Source organism: Periophthalmus magnuspinnatus, unplaced genomic scaffold (genome assembly GCF_009829125.3).
Source record: "Periophthalmus magnuspinnatus isolate fPerMag1 unplaced genomic scaffold, fPerMag1.2.pri scaffold_136_arrow_ctg1, whole genome shotgun sequence".
NCBI lineage: Eukaryota > Metazoa > Chordata > Actinopteri > Gobiiformes > Gobiidae > Periophthalmus > Periophthalmus magnuspinnatus.
Window position 1 is genome coordinate 5817 of NW_022986706.1, and position 24070 is coordinate 29886.

The 24070-nt window shown below is 39.9% G+C and overlaps 1 pseudogene; it reads left to right on the forward strand.

The window, feature by feature from the left end:
* LOC117393451 (adenylate cyclase type 9-like) lies at positions 1-23030 on the forward strand (annotated as a pseudogene).
* The last annotated feature ends 1040 nt before the right edge of the window (positions 23031-24070 follow it).

Sequence of the window (24070 nt, forward strand, 5' to 3'; positions counted from 1 at the left end):
CCGACCGAAGCACGGCGATGGTAGCAGACCCAGTCGTGGAGGTTCTGCGTTTTACTCGGATAACACGGAGGGACAGTCATTAAACTCAGGGGCTTTTCCTCATATGTGTTCCCCCAAACTCTAACTAGAGGCGGACGGAAGAGGACGCACTACAGCCAAAGCGCACAGTCTTGTGTCTGTTGGACTCATACATGCCAGCAAAAACTAATGCTGCCAAGACCACAGGAACTGCCAAAGTGCTGGAGATATCTTTAATAATAGGCCCACAGCATCGACTGTCCGAGAGGTGCGTTCAAATGGATTTTACTTCTCTTCTCTGGAGACTCTGTAGGACTTGTCTCCTTGGGGAATGAGAAGAGAGGAAATCTAGCTTGGCGTCTAAATAACCAGGTCCTCCTAACTGGAACTACTCTGAACGCAGGAAATAGGCCTACGGCCTGGGAAAAAAAGTTTGGAAGATTTTGGAAACGAAAGGGGAGGGGGCAGTGACGTTTTGCACGTCGTTTACCACCATTTTTAACTAAATCAAACATATTGTGCCCGTTTTGTTTTCAGTTTTATGGAGTTTAAAAAAGTTTATGAAATGCCATTGAGGTGCGCTATGTGCTGTTATTGCAAGAGTTTTGATCATCACTATTTATAGACCAGCCTGCTCCGACCAAGGCTGTTCCTCATAGCTCTATGTTTTGCCAACTGCGCGCAACAAGTTGCAGACACTCCCAGCAGAGGCAAACCTACTCTAATTTGGGCCAGTGGATGGTATTTTTTGCGCTTCTCTTTTTGGCTTGCGCGTCTTTGAATAGCACATACCTCTCCCGACCCCCACTTTGGAAAGCAGAGAGGGAATACAGTCCGGAGATCCGGAGAGGGAGTTCAGGAAAGGACGGGGCTGGATCCGCGGGGATAGGCCTGTCTGTCAGGCCTTTTATGATCTGGATCTCGGACTGGACTCCGGATCACCGCGGACTTTAATATTTGCAGGAGCTCTTGAAGCGGGGATTTATGCGATACGCACATGGACATACTGCCGGGGAGTCTTTGACACATCGAGCCATGCATGAGCAGAGATGGTAAAGAACTGTAAAGGATTAGATTCAACAGTTATCGGCATCACTGTTATTTGAAGCAATCCCTGTTGCCCACGCTGGCCAATTCCAAGTCAAAACCAAATCTGATTATTTCTGCAAAAATAATTTTGGCACATAACCTCCACAAAATATTGCTTTGTGATGCTGCTTTCATGACTGTATTTCACATCAGTGTAATTTAGTGTGTTTTAGCGACGCTTTAACAAGAGCTCACGGACAGTACAACTTTTGTGTCACTTGCTGCGCAGCTCCAACTGTTGACAGTCATCTGTAGCTCTTTGAATGAGTCGCTGGATCCGCTGTGCGCTGTCTTTCCATGCAATCAAGGCTTTAATGGAGATAAAACATCTGGACATTTTCTGACGTCGCGTGCTGCATACAGGAGATCATTTCCAGTGAAGAAGACTTTCTTGATGAGGGCGTAAAATTGAGTTGCATCCCTAGACTAGGCTTTCCGAGAAGGATGTTGAGTTTAGGAGACAGAAAGAGTGATGACAGTGTTTTTACCGCAGCTGGAGAGACGCCGCGCTCAGACCAGAGCCTCTTTGGAGAAGGGTACGTGTAATGTGAGTAGTGACGCAAACTCGGGGCCAGATAATGAACTGCTCAAGAAACTGGAACGGTGCGTCTTATGAGAGTGAGTGGTCAGGCTGCTGTGTGCGTAGCAAAGACGTCTGTGCCGTGCATGCCATTCATGCAGTGTGATTGTTCCAACAAACCTGTCTACTCCTTTCATCGTGCCACACGTGCACACACGGCGCCCACGCAAGTCATGTAAGTGTCGGAGCGCCATCAGAAGATATTATTAATATTTAACGCATCGTCTGCCTCCCCTTTACCGCGTCACACCAGTCAATATGGCCACTCTGCAACAACACCGGCAGCTTCTTAGGCACGGCACGGAAGTGAGCTGCGACTCCAGTGGGGATGGCGCTGTGACTGCGAGGATTACCAACAGTGCGCCACACGTGCATGGTCAGGAGTCCTTGGCAGATGCCAGCAGAGGAGCTGGAGGCAATAAGGCTGTGAGTAAAACCAACCCTAACCTCCATAAATACAGCATCTCCTCCAGCTGCAGCTCAGCAGACTCCAGACATGCTGTCACCCCTGCCTCCAGAGTGCACAGAGAAACACCCCCGTTGTTTGAGAGGTCAGCTGCCCAGTGCTGGGACCCCAAATTTGATTCTCCCATCCTGGAGGAAGTATGCCAGGAGAGGTGCTTTCCCCAGACACAGAGGCGTTTTCGATATGTCCTTTTTTACCTGGCAGCGTCCTGTGTCCTCTGGGGCATATATTTTGGGGTCAACCATGACCGTTGTCACCCCGTGGCCTTTCTTGTCCCAACTGCCTGTTTCCTGGCCCTTCTTGTATTCCTGTTTGTGTTCACCTACACCCCGCCGTACACACGACTTTATAGCCAAACCTCTCTGCTTCTTATTGCAGTCACATTTTCAATGACTCTAGCTCCCCAAATACAGACTGCAGGCTATACAGAGCTGGAGTGGGCAGGTGGAGGTAATGCATCCTATCATTCAGCCAAGCCTCTGATCATGCCATGTATTTCACCTGTTGGCACGTTCTCTCTCTGCATGGAGGTACTGCTGCTGCTCTACAGTGTTCTTCATGTGCGCCTCTATGCCTCTGTGCTCCTGGGGCTCCTCTACTCTGTCCTGTTTGAAGCCTTTGGATGGTTACCTTTCCTTCAGAGAGGATACAACAACACCGAAGAGGACATACTTCATTGGTTGGGCCCGGGGAAAGCCCTGCTCCACCTGTGCGCGCATGTGATTGGCATCCACCTCTTCATCATGTCAGAGGTGCGTTCTCGGAGCACCTTCCTCAAAGTGGGACAAGCCATAATGCACGGGAAGGACCTGGAGGTGGAAAAAGTCCTGAAGGAGGGCATGATCCACTCCGTGATGCCCCGACTGGTCGCAGATGAGCTCATGAAACAGGGCGATGATGAAGGTGGGGGCGGAGAAAACTCAGGCAAGCGCTATTCCTCTGGAGCATGCTCTACCTCTGCTGTGTCTGTGGGGGGAGCAGGAGGTGCTGGAGGATTACAAGCACAAAGTGCCATAAGCCCCAAAAACCATAGCAATCACAAAAGCAAGAAGACCTCCATACCACGAGGTCAGATCATATTCAGACCTTTCAACATGAAGCGGATGGAGCCAGTCAGCATCCTTTTTGCAGATATTGTTGGCTTCACTAAAATGTCTGCCAACAAGTCAGCCCCAGCCTTAGTGGGTCTGCTCAATGATTTGTTTGGCCGCTTTGACCACCTCTGTGAGATAACGGGCTGTGAGAAAATCAGCACTTTGGGGGACTGCTACTACTGTGTGGCAGGATGTCCCGACCCCAAACCAAATCATGCCTACTGCTGTGTGGAAATGGGACTGGGCATGATCCAGGCTATCGAGCAGTTCTGCCAGGAGACGTGCGAGACAGTTAACATGAGGGTCGGAGTTCACACCGGGACAGTACTGTGCGGGATCCTGGGAATAAAGCGCTTCAAGTTTGATGTGTGGTCGAATGACGTTAATTTGGCCAACCTAATGGAGCAGCTGGGTGTTGCAGGGAAAGTTCACCTGTCCGAAGCTACTGCAAAGTTTTTGGATGACCGCTACATAAGGGAGGATGGACGGGTGGCGGAAAGAGCTGGCCAGATTGCTGTAGAGAAACTCAAAGGTAAGTTATTCTGCTGTTATTAGTTTTGATCATATTTGTGTGTTTTAAGTATACTTCTCAAGAAACACGCAATTAAGAGATCTGAATTCTGTTGATAATCCAGAGTGATTTTGAACAAAAACATTTATAGGAATATTTTTTAGGTAATTTTACAGAACTTTTTTTCTAATAGCTTTCAAATATTGCTTGAAAAAATGTACTCATTGCACAGTTTACTCAATGATACTTGATGAGGTCTACAATTATTCACCTGCTGTCTCTTGTGATGTGCTGTAATGATGTGGCGATGGAGAATGGAAGATTGCATTAGTGTGCATGAATACTTGGTCATCAGGGTTAAATGGGGTCAGTGCATCCACAGATTGCTCTAAAACGTTATCTGACCAGTTATCCCTATCAGACCTATTTACCAACAGAAGAATGGACAAACAGGGTCAAGAGATTAGATTACCAGGAAAAAAAAAGCTTTGTCTTTTTATTGTTTGGAAATCACAAAGCAGTTTGTAGCTTTTATGAAGCTAAAAATTGTGCATGTGCAGTAGTTGCAAGTTTGAGGTGTATGTCATTGCACTTTTTAAGTTAAGGCAAGGACTGCACAAAACGTATTTCAACATTAATAAACACAATATGTTATATGTCAATCCTAACACTGTGTCTCTGGCATCGTGATTTGAGAAGTGGTCGTTCATATCTGTGTTTGCATTTCTTTGTGTTGTCATTGCTGTTGTGAGAAGGGCTTTCTGACCTAACTGTCATAAGGCAGGTATTTTTGGGGATTGAATTACATGGAGAAAGTGTTTGTTACATTGGCAGCAGGATGAAAGAGATACAAAGGGGTCATGATATATAGAGGAACTATGTCCAAGGATGTTTGAAATATTTTTGAGCGCTCACAGTGGCTTATAGCTGCATCATTGACAGTAATCTCTCCAACAGGGAATTCCTGTTGGGCCGTCTAATCTTAGCTCTCCTGTGAACACTGACTGGAGCAGGTCTGGTGTATTGTCAGGCCATATTCACATTGGTCTCTAAATGCTGCCGTCATGGTCAACAGTTTACTTTTTGTTGAGGAAGCAGAATATTTTTTTAAGATGGTGTGAAATGAATTGAAGAACTTTTTGATATGGCTTTTCTATAGTTACTTAAAGAGTCACTGTATGAGAAAATGTCATACTGTTATGTGGGTTTAACTTTATTAAACTGTAATTTGGAAACTTACAATTTAGCGCCACTTTATTATACTGTAAAACTGAAAAAAGACTACATGTCCTAGATTATAATAATGTATCTGTATTTGATCACTCAAGTTTTCCATTTTGCAGGCTTCATGTTTCAGGTTTTCTGATTGTACTTTTGGGAATTGAGTGTGACACACACACAAATTATAAAACTGGATGCACAAGTTATTTCATCCCTGTAGATCTGATACAACAACCCAAGTATAAGGCGGTCACACCTCTGACAAACGTATTAATCGTTCAAGTATGTGTGGAATTGTGACTGAATGTGCCAGACAACAATTAGTGTAATGGTTGCAATCAGATTTAGCTTTTAATGTTTAAACACTATGATCAAATACACAAACAGATCATGCACACCTTCCACCCTCTTGGTCTGATTTGTCACCCAAATATGTTACCACAAAGACCTAGTTTCCATTAGTTCTGAAAGTGTTTCCACTGTCTTAAGTGAACCATACCAGGCCATTTGATGGGTCCGAAGCATGCTTGCACAGGCTCCGGGTCCGCTTTAGTTAAGGAGGTTCTACACAGCAGAGCAAGATGATTAGATAAGAGACAACATAGACTCAGGTTGAAAACAAAACAAAGCAGATATAAACACAAAGTAATTCCTATTCTGAAACTTCTTAGCATTCACGCCTCACAGCAAGAAGGTTCCATATTTGACCCACGGGCACTGAGGCCTTTTTGTGCAGGATTTGCATGGATTTCCTCTGGGCACTCCGCTTTCCCCCATCATCCAAGCCTTGCTCAAAATCTGTAATTGGCCACTCCCCCCATTGCTCCTGGCAGGTTGCCCCAGCAGCATTGAAGTATCGTTCAAATGAAAAGGACAAATTTCTCTACAGCCATTAATTATACCTAAACCTTAATGTGGTGTTGAATTGCAGAGTGAAAAAAATGCTGAAAAAAATGGAATTACTTAATGTCATTTTGTGAGATCAGCCTTTAGATTAAAAAGTATAATTCAGGTACGATTTAGATTTTTATATATCGAGAAAACATTCGTTATATTTGGGTGACGTCGGTTGCACCCATAGCAGACCCCTGCCACTGGAACTAGTGCCATGCCCGGAGCATTGAAACACACACCGCCATCAAAAATAACCGTGCCAAAAAGCTCCAAAGCAAATCGTTCAGGGTACCAGAGCCAGACGAGAGGAAAAGTGTTTGCTTTGGCTGGCCAGGCTGTAGCGTTCCCCCATTTACTGCAGGGCAGTGTTATAAGCTACTGTAAAAATAGTGATTATATATTTTAATAATTAAAAAAAAAAAGTCAAAAGCTATTTCTTTCAGTTTTATCAAACCCTCTGTCTTTCTTGTCTAGTCTTTTTTTTGCGAGGCTTTTATTTGTTTGACTTTACAACTTACCACATGGGTATTTTCTTGCTTTATGACCAAATTCAAGTTACTGGTAGATCTGTTTGTTCCAGATTGACAACTCAAAAATGTAGCTGAGTATCTTTGTGCTTGAGTCACATACCTGTCTGTGATGACAAACACTGTTCCTCTGAGTCTTGCCTACAAGTATTTTGTCACCCCTTTTGCCAACTATTTGACCAAATGTTTGACTTTTCTGTTGCTCAAGAATGTGTCGAGTCACAGTTCTTTGTGTGTGTGTGTGGTGGGTGCTGATAACAGAGCCCAGCCCAGGCATGGCCAGTGTCTGTAGATCTGTCTGAACTACTAATGTTTGCCTTACATTGTTGTTGAGCGGTTGTCTTTAAACACAGATATTCACTTTAAGTTCTACCAGTTCCTTGTTGTACTGGTACTACTACTGCTTATCATGACTTCCTCATACATCTCTTAATTATTTGAGAATGTTTAATTTTTTTATGCTGAGTGAGTAACAGGTGGATTTAAGCAAAGTGTAGCGTGAGCTCTCAGAAACAGAAGCTGAGGAATGACTTTTGTTATATTGCTGACGTAAATACAGACAATAAATGACAATATTGAAACTATGCCACTAACACAAAGTCCCTAAAGTAGAATTATCCCCCTAAAAATATTCTAAATGTACCACATTGTTAAAAACGTATATAATTAGTTATTTGTTCAACTCTCTAAAGCTCAAATCTCAATGTAGAACAGAAAAATAACAAAATATTCTCCACTAGGATAAAGAAAAAGTCCCCATGATAACTACTGACCCTCAAAAATGATTGTTCCATCTGTCATGTAGTGAACGAAAACTCTATCTAGTCATTATCTTGACAGGCCTGCTATATAAGTTAAAAATGTACATGAATTGTGACAAAGTGAATCAATAATCACTCTCTAAGAAAATTGTGATATAATATTTGAGTTCACCTCACGGGACCTATTGAGCAACATATAAAACACAGAGACAATAGTCATAATGATTGCGGTAACACTTTTGTAATGTTCCTCCCTTTAATGGTAGGCCTGTCACGATAATTGATATATTGACTTTTTATCAATATCATACATTTAAAATATAGACATAAATTAGTTTCATTATTATCATTTATCATCTATATTTTTCACAGCAATATATCATACTTCAATATTTGTTACAGTGACAGGCCTATTCGATAATAACTTGTGTATCACAGCCTATAGGCCAACCTCTATGTGCTGCTGCTTTGGTGTTAAACGGCTGTACTGAATAATTAATGGAGCGTAGCCTCAAGTATGTTAAAAAATACATGAGTTTCCCCTGCTCTGTTTTATAGATCTAGAGCTCCGAGCACAGGTGATAGAATTATTAAGTGCTTGGGGCAAAATCAAAAGTGATGTTATTTATGTGAGAGGTGGGAGATCTGTGGATAATTTAGTTATTGTTGTTTTGGAGATATGCAAACACAGAATATTAGGTGTATCACAGTGCTATTGTTCACTGTTCATATACATGTCTGATGGGACGCCGTAATGCCCTTTGATTATCGTTATTGACTTAATCCAAACATTTCTCACCCTTCTTAATATATGGGAAATCGATTAAAAATAAACCTCACTGACCAGGTGAACTGTTTTGTTTTTGTTGAACACTCATCACATACTGTAAAAATAGGACCGTTATCAAAATATAGGAGTTCTAATTTAAGGCCATTGTTGCCATAATAAAGGCAGTGGCCGTGGCTAAATCAAGGGCACTTTGAAGATTGTTTTGTGACACATTTAGTCTTCTCCACACATTTCGGCTTCACACAAACACTGCAGTGTAATATAATTTTATTATTATACAGTTATGTTTATTATTATTATTATGGTTATACTATATGAATGTATGAATGATACATATGGATGATAATAGCAGACTAACATCATATTTAAGTACAAGACTTAGCTTTGGTCTCTCTAAGCGCAGCAGGCCCTCACCACAAACAGCTTGTAAAGCACTGGTCCCTGGTGGTCCATGAAAGAGAGAGTTGTGTGACAAGGCACAGAAGACGAGAAGGAGGGAGAGCAGCATATTTTCTGGCCCTGACCCTTTCCCAAGGATTTCCCACACTCTATATAAGGCCATGAGGGAGGAGTACTACAGTACATGTACAGTATTAAAATAATAACTGTAAAAGGGTTCAATTCCTTAAAAAGTTAAACGCTGAAGAGAAGAGCAGTCTTTAAAGGTTGATTCAGTTTCATATTTGCTTCCTGTCTTTTGTTACAAATCAGGTTCATGATCATTCTTTAGTCTTCTCATATTGCACCTGGATAAATATTGCTCTGTTGCCAAAAAAGCATTTGTATCGTATCAAAGGCCCTTTTGCAGTCAGACAGAAAAAATCCTTTTACAGCTGAAGCTGTGTGTTTGTTTATAGGAGTGACGCAGCAGCAGTGTTATTGCGTCACAAATACGTTGCATACGTCCAGAAACTTAACAAATAATCCTAATATTTTTATTCAGTTTGTTGAGAAGAGCTTTTTGAAGTTTATCATCATCTAGACCTGTTTTTATTTCTCTAAAATTTCTCAGCTTAAAAATGCATGACCAAATACCCTTAGAGTGATTGTAAAGGGAGGCAGAGAGAACAGTAAAATAATTTGTAAGGGATGGACAGTGTCCCGGGGCAGATGAGGGGGTGGGGTAGTTAAAGGAGGATTGTATGGGAGTCTCATCCCTGGTCTCTATCAGTGTGTCCAAATATGGAGGCATCTGGTCCTGCACAGGCCTGTTCTCAAGACCTACTGCTGGCAGACGAGAAAACTACAAGAGTCAGTTAAAGGAAAGTAGATGATGAAAGTTAACAACAGTTAGTCAGATGGCTGAGAAACATGGCTGAGAAATTGTATGTTAGAACTGAAAAACTTGTAAAATATGTATGTTATATGTGTATATATATATATATATATATATATATATATATATATATATACACCCCCCCCACACACACACACACACATTACCATTCTCAGTAATCAGAAGTATAATTTTCTTCATACATTTTGATAGAAATACTTCACACATGCATTACTGCCTTAGTCACTGAATAGCCTTGATCAGGTTGGAGAGCCAGCCACCTGGAGTTCAAAGGTCATCTGTGAGGAAGTGCAGTGTCTGATGGGAATGTCCTCTGGACATTCTCTTAAATGTCATTTTTAATCTAAAACTGTCCCCAGACATTCTCAGAGAATGAGCCCGAGGTTGTCTCTTGTCTCTGAGTCTTATGAGCTGACATATAAAATGCAAGGGCTGTGTGCCTGGATTGCATTGATAAATTAAAAGTGTAATATTATCATGGCACTTAAGGTAAGTTTCCTTGCTAAATAGATAGCAGATTTAAAACATGAAGTAAGTCTCTCATTGACTTTTGGGTTTATTTTGTTTTGCTGTATTGTCTTACTTAAACCTTTCACCGTGCTAGCATACACTAACCTTTGTCCATAATTAAGTCAGTTATGTGAGGACAGGGTAAAGAGGTTTTCTGCAGTGCTTTTGATTGAGCTTATCAATGCCACTAGTGCCACGCCTGGAAAGCAGAGCGTTCTCTACACGGAGGATGTGGCATGTGGACTTTGATATGAAGCGTCTCATTTGTTTTGTATTACTACATGAAACACTTTTGGTTAAAATAAATGCTCTTGAAAACATGACACTGAATGGAACAGATGGAGAATTTCAGTAATATGAATTTTATATGAATTTGTCTCTTTTTATCAATGGTAGAGGTTGGGAAGTAATAAAGATTTAAGTAAATAAAGTACTCGTAGCATTAACAACAGGTGATCATTATGAAGTGGTAGAAAGCATATTAGTAGATGGATTTTGATGGTTGTAAAAAAGTTAAAAGTTTTCATTTCAACACATATTATACAATTATTATGTTTAATGTCCTTTAATATCCAGTGTGTCTGCTTCTTGGATATATATGAGGAATGTAGCAGCCCCGTCCCACACTTCCTGTTCTTCCTCTCCATCCTCATTCATTCTTTCTTTTTCATAAGATTTTTTGATAAGATGTTTGTCATGTGGGAGTATTAGTAGTTCTATCATACACTCAATGAGTCACCGGAAATGCATATAATGAAAGGGCATCTGTTGAGTTCAAATGTGATTATAGCGTGGATATGAGGAGCTGCGCGATAAACCATTTACCCAGATTTGACCTTTGAACTCAAAAGTGTCTTAAATCCAGTCATTCCCGAAACAAGGAAATTTTCTTTTCACTTTAAATGTAGTGAAATAAAAGAACAGTACCTTTTTACAGTATTGTGTGTAGGTTTTGGGAATTGAAGCAGTGCAGGAAGAAGTGCTCCATTTTGTTATTTAGGTATAAGTACAGATACTGGAGCAAAAAAAATAATTTTTTTTTTTCATGTGATACTTTTACTTAGACTATTAAAGTATCTGTTAAAAATGTATAAGAGTAAAAAGTAAGTATTTCTTGAAGATTTTGTGATAGAATAAAGCTTCAAATGTAGTGATTTTGATTAAGATTTCTGCTGAATTTTGTTCAACAGAAACAACTGATTTGATTGTTTTTTTTCTGTTTTTATTTGTATTTGCGTTAGTATCTATCTGTTATATTTAGTGTGTGATTGAATCTGTCCCACTTCCCTGATGAATTCCTGGCTGTGTGAGCTCTCGCTGGTGTTTTCCCACCTGGCCAATCCTGTGGCTCACCTGCAGTCGAGGTTCAGCACACCTGTTCAGGGCCGCTGACCTTTGTGGCCAATTTGCCATTTTGTCTGTGTCCCATTTAGTTCATTAGTCACTCGATTGTCTGTGTCTAACTTTGTGTGTGTGAGACACTAGTTTAGTTATGTTTTTGTGTGTCTTGTTATTTTGTCACTCGAGTCTGTTTGTAGGTTTATGTGACTGGTGTTTATTTTGGGACACTCGTGGTTTGCTTTTGTGTTAAGTGTCTCTTATTTTGTCACTTGTTTTTAATAGGTCTACATGACACAAAGTGTTTTATTTGTTAAACTTGTTATTTTTGGTTTCTTTGTTTATCTTATTCTGTTTCTGCAATTACATAAATATTTTAGACCTTTTTGTTTCTTTGACTTTTACAATCCCGTTCATTAAATTACTTCTTTGTTTTACCATTTTTCCATGTTGGTTTTTGTTAGCTTCCTGACACTAGCCAAGCTGGGTCGTAACATTTGTACTTTAGTATAGTGCTTTACTACTTTTACTTTGTTACATTCCACCAGTGAGTAGAAGTATGTCGTAGTATAACAACTGTAGTTGTTGTAGTAGTACTTAGGGGTGTGGTGGGCAATATTGACAGACATTAATATCTATTTTTTTCTCTCTGAATAACATGAATGAGTCATTTTAGAAGTAGTATGTTATATTAGTTGTAGTTGTTGTAGCGATTGTCCTTAGCTGAATTGTCCAGCTCTGGCCAGATTGTCATATAAATCAATAAAACCACTGAGCTGTGCAGTTGGCTTTTGAGTGCTAGTGTCAGTGGTTATCTGAAAATGCAGTCTTTAGAGAGATCAATAAGCATACATATACTGCTGTGGCATTCAGGGACCACCTTGAATAAATGCAGTGAAGATAGTGCTTGGAGTTTTTATATATCCTTTATTATTCATGAACTGTTGTCTCTTTCAACATGTCATAAAACTTGCCAACCAAATGAACTAATAGCGTCTCACTTATTTGTTATACATGCATCTACCTTGAGGCCACTACTGAAGGCCTGTTTGAGAATCAGAACATGGTGTGTAGATAAAGTTAGAAAGCTAAAATGGAAGTGGAGGAGGAATGTGGGTTATGTGAGGTATGCTAAACCCTGTGACCTTCAGAGCTCTCTTCCACCTCTTTGCCATGTATCCTCCATTTCCTCCTTCTCCGTTCATCTTCTCCTTGTTCAGCCGCATGCTGACTGTGAATGCAGGAAGAACACATCTCATGTTTTCACTCACTATACTGTAGGTTTAATTCACCATGGATCTGCAACATAGACCGTATGTATAAATGGACATAGCTAACCTGCTAGCCACTGCGTTCCAAATAGAAAGTGAGCATGGGTGCACACCGACTCCATTGCTTCACTTTACATTGGAAAACTGTGGCCCTTCTTTGTAACTGCTGCTGTTAGGCTCGTCATTGTGGTCTTAAATTGTTCGTATTAGCCTGCTCTACATGATCATGGTATTTTTATTTTGCTGTTTTGTCCGTTACTCAGTCAGGCATCTTCTTTCCCCGAGGTCACTCGTGTTAACATTAGCAACAGATTTGATTAACAGCGTTGCAAGCTCCCTGCTAAACCAGCAGTGGTAGAAAGGGGCGTTACCTTAGCCAGCCTCACTCTGGATTAGCTCTTTGGTTGCTATGATACTCGTGGTCAGAATTCCTTATATTCAACTTGGCTCCAAATTTGCCCCTATAACTGCAGCCTCGATGAGCTTCACACTATGGGTGACGTTACTCACGTAGCCCACTAAGCTCACTAGCTCACTTCATTCAGTTTGTGGTAGAATATTCACAATCTAATCTGCAATGTAGATAAACATCTTTTATGTAAAAAACTATTATTTTTGAAACACGTAGCATTTTGATGTTTTTATATTTTATATACAATATGGAACAGCCCACCTATTTAGGATACAAATTATACCTAAACATTTTAGAATTTGACTGACCCTTTTGACCAGACAATCTGACATTGCTTTGTGTTGTCTTTAAGTGATGGTTGTGCTAAGGTTAGCACTTTTAGCTGTTTAAACAGTGTGGCCTGTTAGCCAGGTGAGTGAGTGTTTAGACAGGCTGATAGCAGCTGGCAAAGGGCCACAGCTCTAATCCAGTGTTTGTGAATTTCCTTGTTGGCCCCACACCAGTGTGAACATACTGGGCTGATGTGCAAACAGACAGTGGGCCAAACAGCCAGCATTGCATTACCACTTCTGTGTTGGTGTGTGTGAAGCAACGAATGACTGGGCTGAAACAAACACACTTCACTGTTTGGCTCTTGTTAAGTCTTTTACAGAAAAGACCTCAACATGTTTAAGGTCATTTATCATATCTAATACTGATGTGTCTTTTGTCTGTTTTTGTAGGTCTAAAGACATATCTGATCTCAGGGAGGAAGTTGGAGCATGAAATGCAGTGTGGATGTTCTCAAGTGGGCTTGTCCAGTGGGGACTTTGCTGGTTTTAACTTGCTGTCCCGTCCTCAGTGCCATGCTCCTGACATCATTCCTGGAGCACAGGCCGCTGATCCATTAGCGCTGCATCAACTATCTGACAGGACTGGAGTAAGTCATTTTGAGTATTTACTTCTGTGAACATCTCATTGTCTCTTTGCCTTGCTTCAATTCTACAAAAAAGCTGCCTTAGGTCATTTACATATTCTACTTGTTGCCCTTCTCTCCTCAGCATGTATCCCGGAGTGTTGTTCTGTCCACTGCAGCAGATCAGTGTGATGAGGTTGCTGTACAGAATGGTGGCAAGGAAGACCATAAGACCTCCACTTCTAAAGTAAATAGAATTTAACTTTTTACATATTGACTTCTTTTTATTATTTTAAAATGTATATTTATTTATGTTTTATTTTTTATGCATTATTCCTATTTGTATGTATTATTTTCTATTTTTATAGTGTTTTTTTTCTGTGTAACCCAAAGTTTCCCCAAAGTCACAACCCCAGAGCAGTCAATGGCCTCTTGAGCCCACCACTGGAGGACGCGGTGCGAGCAAGTCAGAGCTCTCTGGGTGACATGCTGCAGGAGAAGGAGAAGAAGACCAGCTCCAGCACTGGGACAGGCACCAGTCTGGGCATGGCTGCTGGGCCGGGGGCCACTGGGACCGGGATGGACCACTCTGCACTCATCCAACTGCGTGCTAAAAATTTCAGAGAGAAGAGTGATGCTCACTTTGTGGATGTCATCAGAGAGGACAAGTATAAGACTAAATGAGTAGTTTCAAATGATAATTACATTATTTAGGTTATTATGCTTCCATTAGGGCTGGTTGTATTTATGAAAACTGCAGAAAAACATGTCCTTATGGAAATAATTTAAATGATTTTAAAATAATCTTTATTATATTACATTTATAGTAATTTGATTCACAAAAAAATGTTAAAGTGCATTGTACTTTCATTTGTATATTTCTAATGCAAACATTTGTTTTTTTGATCAGCCTGATGAAAGACTATTTTTTTAAACCTCCAATCAACAAGATCAGTCTCAACTTTCTTGAGAAACCCTTGGAGACAGCTTACCGGAGCAGCTACCAAAAGGAGGTACACAAACACTGTTCTATATAAGACCTTAGTGCCTCTGGTGATATTGTAGCCTTGCAGCCCTCTACTGTTAGACTTTTGCTAGTACAGTTACAACATGTTCAGCCTAACAATGACAAACTTTTTAAATAATTATAAAAATAATTATTACAACTACTGCATGAAGCCATTTTGATGGTTTGAATTTATTTATTGTTTGAGGAAAGAGCTATAAATGCAATTATATTTGACATCAGGTTTTTTCTCCATCAGGTGAAAAACAAGGTCCGGGTGCAGACCTTTGCCAGCTCTACCTTCAGCTCATTCCTGGATGTGCTCTTGAGCTGTTTCTTTTTCCTTGCCCTGACCCTGGCCTGCTTCCTGCCAGCTCTGGTCACCAAGGGCCCTCCCGCTCCTGCGGCACTCGCCCTCACCCCTCTGGCTGGACTGTTGGAGCTCCTCTCTCTGGTGCTGTCTATACGGTGAGACCACAACCTGAGTGACTTTATCTCTAAATAATGCACAATGTCTTAGGTTTCTTTTGTCTATATATTCAATTGCATTGCAACATTATCTGTGTAATCCCTCCATCGTCCAAGTGTAATCCATAACAAAAGAAATATTCAATTCTGTTAACTGGACAAAAGTTTTAGAGTGAAGATGTTTTGTTGTGGTCAGATTGGGGGTAACAGAACTGAATTTTTCTTTTACTATTACAACTTTATGTATGCAGCAGTGATTTTCAATATTGGGGTCAAGTCCCCCACTTTTTTTTCCCCCAAGTTTTTCTTGGAGTCACCTGTTTTTTTTTCTTTAAAGTAGATGCAAACTAGACTATTTGAATTCAAATCAAAGGATACCATTTTCAATTGCTAATATACTTTATGCATGGATATTAATTATGATTTAAGTAATACTAGCTGCATTACCCAGTGGGCTTACCAAGTGAACTAGTAAACAAAATCCTTGTCTTGTTGTGTGCAGCATGGCGTTCCACCTGCAGGAGGTGGCGAACTGCACCCGCTCCCTGCTCCTCGCTGTCAGCGGGTGGGTCCCCCGGCATGTGGTGGGAGCTGTGCTGGTTTCACTTCCTGCAGTCTCTGTCCTGTCTCACTTCACACTCCAACTCCCGCTACAGGTACAGATGTCCAAAACACACCACACTTACCGTGATTAGGTAAAATATTCTGAAACTTAAAAAAGACTATTTGAATTTCTATGTAATTCTCCAGTTACTCAGGCAACAAACTGTTACAAATGGTCTCAAACATACACAGGCTTTTTTAGTGGAAAATGTTTACTAAACATCAGCCTGTCCAGGAACTACAGGTAGAAACGAGTACTTTAGCTATAACCTGGTACCATACATCTTTCCTGTTTTTTTAAGGTCAATGTAATGTCGTGCACTGTCCCTGTTCAAATAAAAGCATACCATACCATACCAAACCATAGAGGCTTACAATTGATGAAGGGAAGTAGTTTTTTTAAATCATTAAGGGTCTATAATCCTCCACTGTCAGATGACACCACAATATTCTAAAGGACGGTATAAATTTAAAGCAGCTGAGGGGCAGTTGTTAAACCATAAGCATCAGGTTGAACATTTGTGAATTTACCTTTTTAGATATATCAGGGCAAAGCACAATATAATCATTAGCTCTTCTAGAATCTGAAAACCACCAATAGTGGTTAATTTAACTAAGCTTGCTGTTTAGTGCAAAGTCCTCAAACTGCATCTTGCATTTTGTACAGTGGTTACGGAAAGTATTCAGACACCCTTAAATTTTTACTCTTTGTTATATTGCAGCCATTTGCTAAAATCATTTAAGTTCATTTTTTCCTCATTAATGTACATACAGCACCCCATATTCATAGAGAAACATGAAATTGTTGATGTTTTTCAGATTTATTACAAAAGAAAAACTGAAATATTACGTTGCCATAAGTATTCAGACCCTTTGCTGTGACCCTCATATATTTAACTTGGGTACTGTCCATTTCTTCTGATCATCCTTTAGATGGTTCTACACCTTCATCAGAGTTCAGCTGTGTTTGATTATACTAATTGGACTTAAGGCCACACACCTGTCTATATAAGACCTTACAGCTCACAGTGGATGTCAGAGCAAATGAGAATCATGAGGTCAAAGGAACTGCCTGAAGAGCTCAGAGACAAAATTGTGGCAAGGCACAGATCTGGCCAAGGTAAAAAAAAAAATATATATGGTGCACTTAAGATTCCTAAGAGCACAGTGGTCTCATAATCCTTAAATGGAAGATGTTTGAGACAGCTAGAACCCTTCCTAGAGCTGGCCATTTTGCCAAACTGAGCAATCCAGGGAGAAGAACCTTGGGGAGAGAGGTAAAGAAGAACCCAAAGATCTCTGTAGCTGAGCTCTAGAGATGCAGTCAGGAGATGGGAGAAAGTTCTAAAAAGTCAACCATCACTGCAGCCCTCCACGAGTCGGGCTTTATGGCAGAGTGGCCTGATGGAAGCCTCTTCTCATTGCAAGACACATGAAAGCCTGCATGGAGTTGCTAAAAAGATTCTCTGGTCTGTTGAGACGAAGATAGAGCTTTTTGGCCTTAATTTGGTATGTGTGGAGAAAAACCAGGCACTGCTCATCACCTGTCCAATACAGTCCCAACAGTGAAGCATGGTGCTGGCAGCATCATGCTGTGGGGGTGTTTTCGAGCTGCAGGGACAGGACGATGAATGCGGCCAAGTACAGGGATATTCTGGATGAAAACCTTCTCCAGAGTGCTCAAAGACCCCAAGCACACAGCTAAAATTATGAAAGAGTGGCTTCAGGACAACTCCGTGTCTTGAATGGCCCATCCAGAGCCCTGATTTAAACCCAATTGAGCATCTCTGGAGAGAGACCTGAAAATGGCTGTCCACCAACGTTCATCATCCAACCTGACAGAACTGGAGAGATTCTGTAAGGAGAAATGACAGAGGATACCTAAATCCAGGTGTGAAAAACTTGCATCATTCCCAAAAAGACTCATGGCTGTATTAGCTCAAAAGTGTGCTTCTACTAAATACAGAGCAAAGGGTCTGAATACTTTTCGCCGTGTGATATTTCAGTTTTTCCTTTTTAATAATTCTGCAAAATGTCAAAAGTTTTGTGTTTCTCTGTCAATATGGGGTGCTGTGTGTACATTAATGAGGAAAAATGAACTTACATGATTTTAGCAAGTGGCTGCAATATAACAAAGAGTGAAAAATGTAAAGGGGTCTGAATACTTTCCGTACCCACTGTAATATAAGTGGAGTATAATTTTGAACCTGAGACTGCAGTGGTCTGATTCGAGCTGCCTATAGATGAGCATGTTAACTGATATAAGGCTTGTACAGTGATGAGCTTCAGGGCAGTCTCTAATGTTACACATTTTATGAACATGTAATATTTTCCCAGCAAGTTCTGATCCAATAGCTGTCTGCAGCAGGTCGGTTTTATTCTACTGTTTTTAAGAACATTCCTTCCATATTTTCCCACCTTCATCGTTGCATTACCAATCCTCTTGGATTAATGTCTAAAGTAGAGATAAAGATGAATATTAATTGTTGGACAAACAGTTAAGAAGCCATTCATGTTGCTGTCGTGGTAGAGTCGCTGAGTACATTTACATGGCCAGTAAAAATATGATGACTACAACAATCAGATATCCCAATAATTAGATGTAATATTTTTGTGTTTAATAACACAAAAGAAATCTAATCATCTATATTTACACCAGATGATTCATTATGGAAATTTAGAGTAACTGATTCAGTACAATGTTAAAATAGCTCAATAATTTCTATCTTCAATATTTTCTCTTTCATTTTTGGCTTTGCCATATTAGTTTGCCCTTTTGCAATATTTTCTTTAAGACCTGCCCTTTTTAGAACACTCAGAGAGAAGATTGCTCATATAACTGTTTACATAACATTCAATTATAAATCCAAAAATCAGATAATGATGAGATTTTTGGAGTGCATATAAACCTCTAATTCTATTCTCTTTTAGAGCGTTTAGAGCATTTGTGAATGAAGGTGATGTTTATAGTACGATGTATTGACTATTATATCTGTCTTGTCTAGGTGATCATCTTTCTTGTGCTGTGCCACCATCCTGGCCATCATTCAGTTCTGTAATTTCTGCCAGCTGAGTTTCTGGATGCGCTCTGTTCTGGCCACTGTCACAGGGGTCGCCCTCCTGTGTTGGTATATGGCTCATTGCACAGGTTAATGTCTATACATTATTACATCATGGTTACATAAGTTAGTTTATTTTTGTATTATTATGACTATATACAAACGGTAGAATAGTTGATAAAATATAAACTTGAGTATTGTATTATGTAAGTAAGATTTGTAAATAAGATGATTTACATTTGTGAAGTTATTCTTCTCCTTTTTTTTCTTTCAGCTCCAGTAATAGCAGCTTGACAGATCATGGGTAAGTGTTTGTGTGGAAACAGAGCTTGTTTGTGGGTGGATTGCATTATAGATTTCTTCTTTTAGATTTTCTGATTACTTTTTGAATGAGCACAAAACCATTGTTCCAATATTTTTGGCAGAGTTTTGATAGTACTGTGTATGACGTGGATCTTTACTCGTAGCTCGGTGCATGGATTTGCTCATCATACATTTTCTTTCTTGTTTGCCTCCCAGACTTAATTTGTCCACAAGCAATGGCGGTTTGGCCTTCGTGACTCCAGCAGCAGATCCAGATCTTACCTTTAATCCCCTGGCTTTCTCTTGTCCACGAGACAGTTCTGGCCTTCTTTCTCCTGCTCCTTTTGGTTTGGTTCCTCAATCGAGAGTTTGAGGTTAGCTACCGCCTGCATTACACATGGGAACCTCGAAGCAGACAAACATCGCTGCAAATTCAAACGTTGAGAGACCAGGCCGAGTGGCTATTGGGAAACATTATCCCCATTCATGTCGCTGACCAGCTTAAGGTTGTGAATTGTTGATGTCTCCTTTCACATTTGATCATTTATGGTCAATTATTATGTATATGTATTATAATTGCATTTATCTTGTATTTATTTGTCAACAGGTCACTCAGAGTTATTCCAAGAACCATGACAGTGTAGGAGTGATATTTGCAAGTATTGTGAACTTTAGTGAGTTCTATGAAGAAAGCTATGAAGGTGGAAAGAGTTGCTACCGCGTTCTTAATGAGCTAATAGGAGACTTTGATGAGCTTCTCACAGACCTGAATTTAAAAGTGTAGAAAAGATCAAAACTATTGGTGCTACCTACATGGCAGCATCAGGCCTGAATGTTCGACAGATGGCTGAAAATGAAGATGATTCTCCCCACAGTCATCTGATGGCACTCTTCAGTTTTGCCATTGAGATGATCAAAGTCCTGGATGACTTCAACAAAAACATGTTGGGGTTTGGGTTTAAACTCCGCATTGGATACAACCACGGGCCACTCACAGCAGGTGTGATTGGCACCACAAAACTTTTATATGATATCTGGGGAGACACTGTCAACATCGCCAGCCGTATGGACTCCACAGGAGTGGAGTGTCGTGTGCAGGTGAGCGAGGAGAGCCATGCTATACTCAGTTCAATGGGCCTAGAGTTTGACTACAGAGGCACTGTGAATGTTAAAGGCAAAGGACAAATGAGGACCTTTCTCTACCCCAAAAGTGGGGAGACACTGTGCCAACATATATCTGGAATGTATGTCAGCCCTGAACCGTCATGTGCGTCTTCAAAAATCACATCACCTCCATCTTCATCAGTTTGTCCACTCCCACATTTAAGTGAAAGGCCTGAACCAGTCCTAGATAAACCCACAGAGTGGAGGGATGAAGGATATAGGGACCCTTCACAGCTTCTTAAACAATCCGCTGAAACTGAGACTTCTAATTCTGGACTAGACATAGAATCTAGTGCAACAGAACTGCCATCACAACAGGATACAGGTCCTTCTGCAAAGCTGCAACAGGAGGATGAAGAAGAGGGCGAGGTCAATGAGCTAACTAAACTTAATGAGGAGTTTTACGCCCGTCTTTGATGGACTTGCCTTTTTCCACATGAATGCTGATCCCCTTTAAAATCTGCAGCTGTGAGCAGGTTGTCCCTCACTGGCACAATGTCTTCGGCACAGACAGAGAATAGTGGCAGGAGCAGGTCCATAAGAAAACTCTGTAAAAAGCTTTTTGAAGCAATGCTGAATTGCAATAGACCTGTGTTGAGCACAGCAAATTTTGGAGGAAAGGGGAGCCATTTTGCATTTTTAAGGTTTTAATATCAAGTGCCTTCTGGACTTAAACAGTGAATATAGATATTGAACTAAAGATCATGATTTTTTTCATGAGGCAGGCTACAGAGTATGCTGTGGTTTCTTAGTCATGGTTTTATTTTAAATGCAAGTATTTCTTAAAGAAAATGTATATAATGGTGCCATATATTGTTTGAGATGATCAAAGTACTTTTCACCTTATGGGAAAATAATTGCAGAAACTATTAGAGCCAGTGTAGTGCTGAGCTGAGCAGGGAACTATGGGAGGAAAGAGGGAATCACATAAAGCAGTATTAATGTGTGTATTGTGCGTGATATGATGCTCAACTCAGTATTCCTTCATGCAACTTATTAAAAAGAGACATGCTTTATGGACAACTGCACAGATTAAAGATTGTTTTTAGCCAAAAGTACATTGAAGCACAGGTGTTGCACAGAAATTCCCCAACCACTTTTTTCCTAGATGGGATCATTTTATTGAGTGACAGAACATGCACTCACAAGCACAATTTGAATCGAAAGGGACTATTCAGTGATATAAGTGAACAATCAGAAGCAGATAGGCACTTTAGATATCGCTTTAACTGGGGCTATGAGGGACAATCAATGTGTATGTTCAGTTTATGGTGAAAACTGTAATGGGTTCTGAAAATGCCAACTGCCTTTCATGTGTAATTTGGTGCCAGAGGGTCGAGACCTGTACCTTTGTTCTGTATGAATATCAAAACTGTGCTCTCCAATTTGAGTGCTTTCTGATTGTTTTGTGGTGCCTTTTTGTTATTATTATGTAACTTTCTGCGTTTGTGAGGATAGGCACAGAAAAAGATGCGTGCAGGTTTTGCTTTTGGGTATACAACATAGTCCTTCTCCTGATGCACTTCATTAAGATTTTTACTGGTGAAAATACGCTTATTGTAGAGGCTTTGCTAGACTCTTGTATTCACTATTCAGTAAATTAAGGTTAAGGTACACTTTCTTGTCCCCTGTAGAGAAATGTATCCTCTGCATCTTTCAATGTGCTAGGGCATCTCCTCAGGAGCAGAGGGCAGCGCTGGTGGACCATTTTCCAGATCTTGAATTAAGCTTGCTTAGGTCTACCTTGGATGAAGAACTACAGTTTGTGAATGGTTTGGGTTGGAACATGGGGAGAAGCCGCTACCTTCTTGCTGTGAGGCGAGAGTGGCCAATTGGATGAGGAATGTTGGCAATAATTTAATTTTAATCAAAAATAACCATTTTATTTGTGCATTAAAATGTGCCGTGCCTTTTAGATGATTGGAAATGAATACATTTTTGAGCTGGTACCAAATTCTTTAAAATATCTGGCAAGTACTTGAAGCCTAAATTTTGCCTTTGGTTATTTTCCAAACTATTCCTATACAAAATATAATGCAGTAAGGTTGCCACTATATTTGAAAATTCTCAATCCCCAATGTCTACAAGGCAACAACAGGTATGCAACAATATGCACCATAATGTTTCGAAAATGCTCTTACTGATATACACGCACGCACATACACATACATACACACACATACACATACACAAGTATCTGTGAGATGTATAAAAGTGATTAACCCATCATTTTGATTGCAACAAACCAATCACAGCAGTAATAACTAGTTTCACTCTTAATTTATGAAGCTATGCAGCCATTGTATTTGTTCAAATATACTTAATGTTGGTTGAGATGCAGGTATTTATAAGGGACAGTGAATACAGAATTTGGGTTAAATGTTATCTAGAATTAATAAAAGTAACAAAGGGAAATTTTGACACATTCACCTATATCATTGTAATGCTGATACTATCAGTCTGTTTTCATTTACACTGGGACAAATTAGCTGTTTTTCTTTAAATGATTGTTTTACTTATGTTCATAATCATGTAAGATGTATGTTTTGTGCACATCACTTGTGTATCATTTATTAGCACATCATAATCTGTACACATGTACACATTTGCACAAAGCACTCAGTGTTTGTACATAATTTTATTATTATTGTCACATATGATTTTTTTTTATATATATACACACACACACGTGTGCATGTGTCAGATTTTACAAAAAACAAACAAAAAAAAACTATGAAAAGAGACCGATAAAACAGAACTGTGTGTCTATTTGAGGTGTGGGTTTTGAGATATGAATCTCACAAAAAAAAAAAAAAAAAAAAATTATGCACACAAGGTGAAGCAATTTTTCAAAATAAATTATGTAAATGTTTGGCCTTGACTTTTAGACTTTTTAAAATGGAATTGAATCGTAGGTGTATAGCATTCCTTTTGAATAATTATTATATTGCATTTAAAATATTACTATAAACTTACATTATATTATCATTTTACAATAATTATCTGAAACAACGTATTTATACAAGATTCTAATTATTATTATTAACTTTTTTATTAACTCAACATTTATTAAGACGCAATTCGTATGCTTATTAAATAAATAGGTGATAAAATGATAATTTTAAGCACTTAAATGATCTTAAATGTGAGTAGTGGTGGAGCCTATGACGGTGCTGGAGCGCCCTCAGAGGTTAGTTGCGGTGCGGTTTTCACGTTGGGCGTGATAGCGCGGCCCCTCCCCCTCCACAGTCGATCTGGAAAAGAAAAAAAAAACTTTTTTGTATCGAAGGAATCAACAGCCGCCATCTTGTCGTGGCTCGGAATTAGGATTTCGGTCCAACGCTGGTTTTAACGTAGAAATTGGACATCCTTTCCGCGATATGACAGCGACATTGGCCTCACATTGTAATCTTAACGTCGCCTCGGAGACATTTTGTGCGAAAAAACGGGACTGGGAACGGTGGTCGTCGGGCAGAAACGCTCCGTAGATCTGATTTCCCCTTCAGAGTGCGGCGATTCAGCCCCTGACGCTGTCCGGGAGCCGTATTGTTTACCAGGCGGACAACTGGTCGTGGCTTTATAATTTTAGTGCAGACCAGCTGCATTTTTGTGCAATTGTGCATTTTTGTAAAGCTCCGTTGGATTTTTGCATGAAGAAATTTGACGTCACGCAAAATGGTTTCTTTGGACATTTAGATTTTTTTCTCGCTAAAATGCATCAGTTTACTTGATCTATTTGGATTGTTATTTTGACGCTCGGTTTTTACATGGAGAACATTTTATTTGGCTTTAT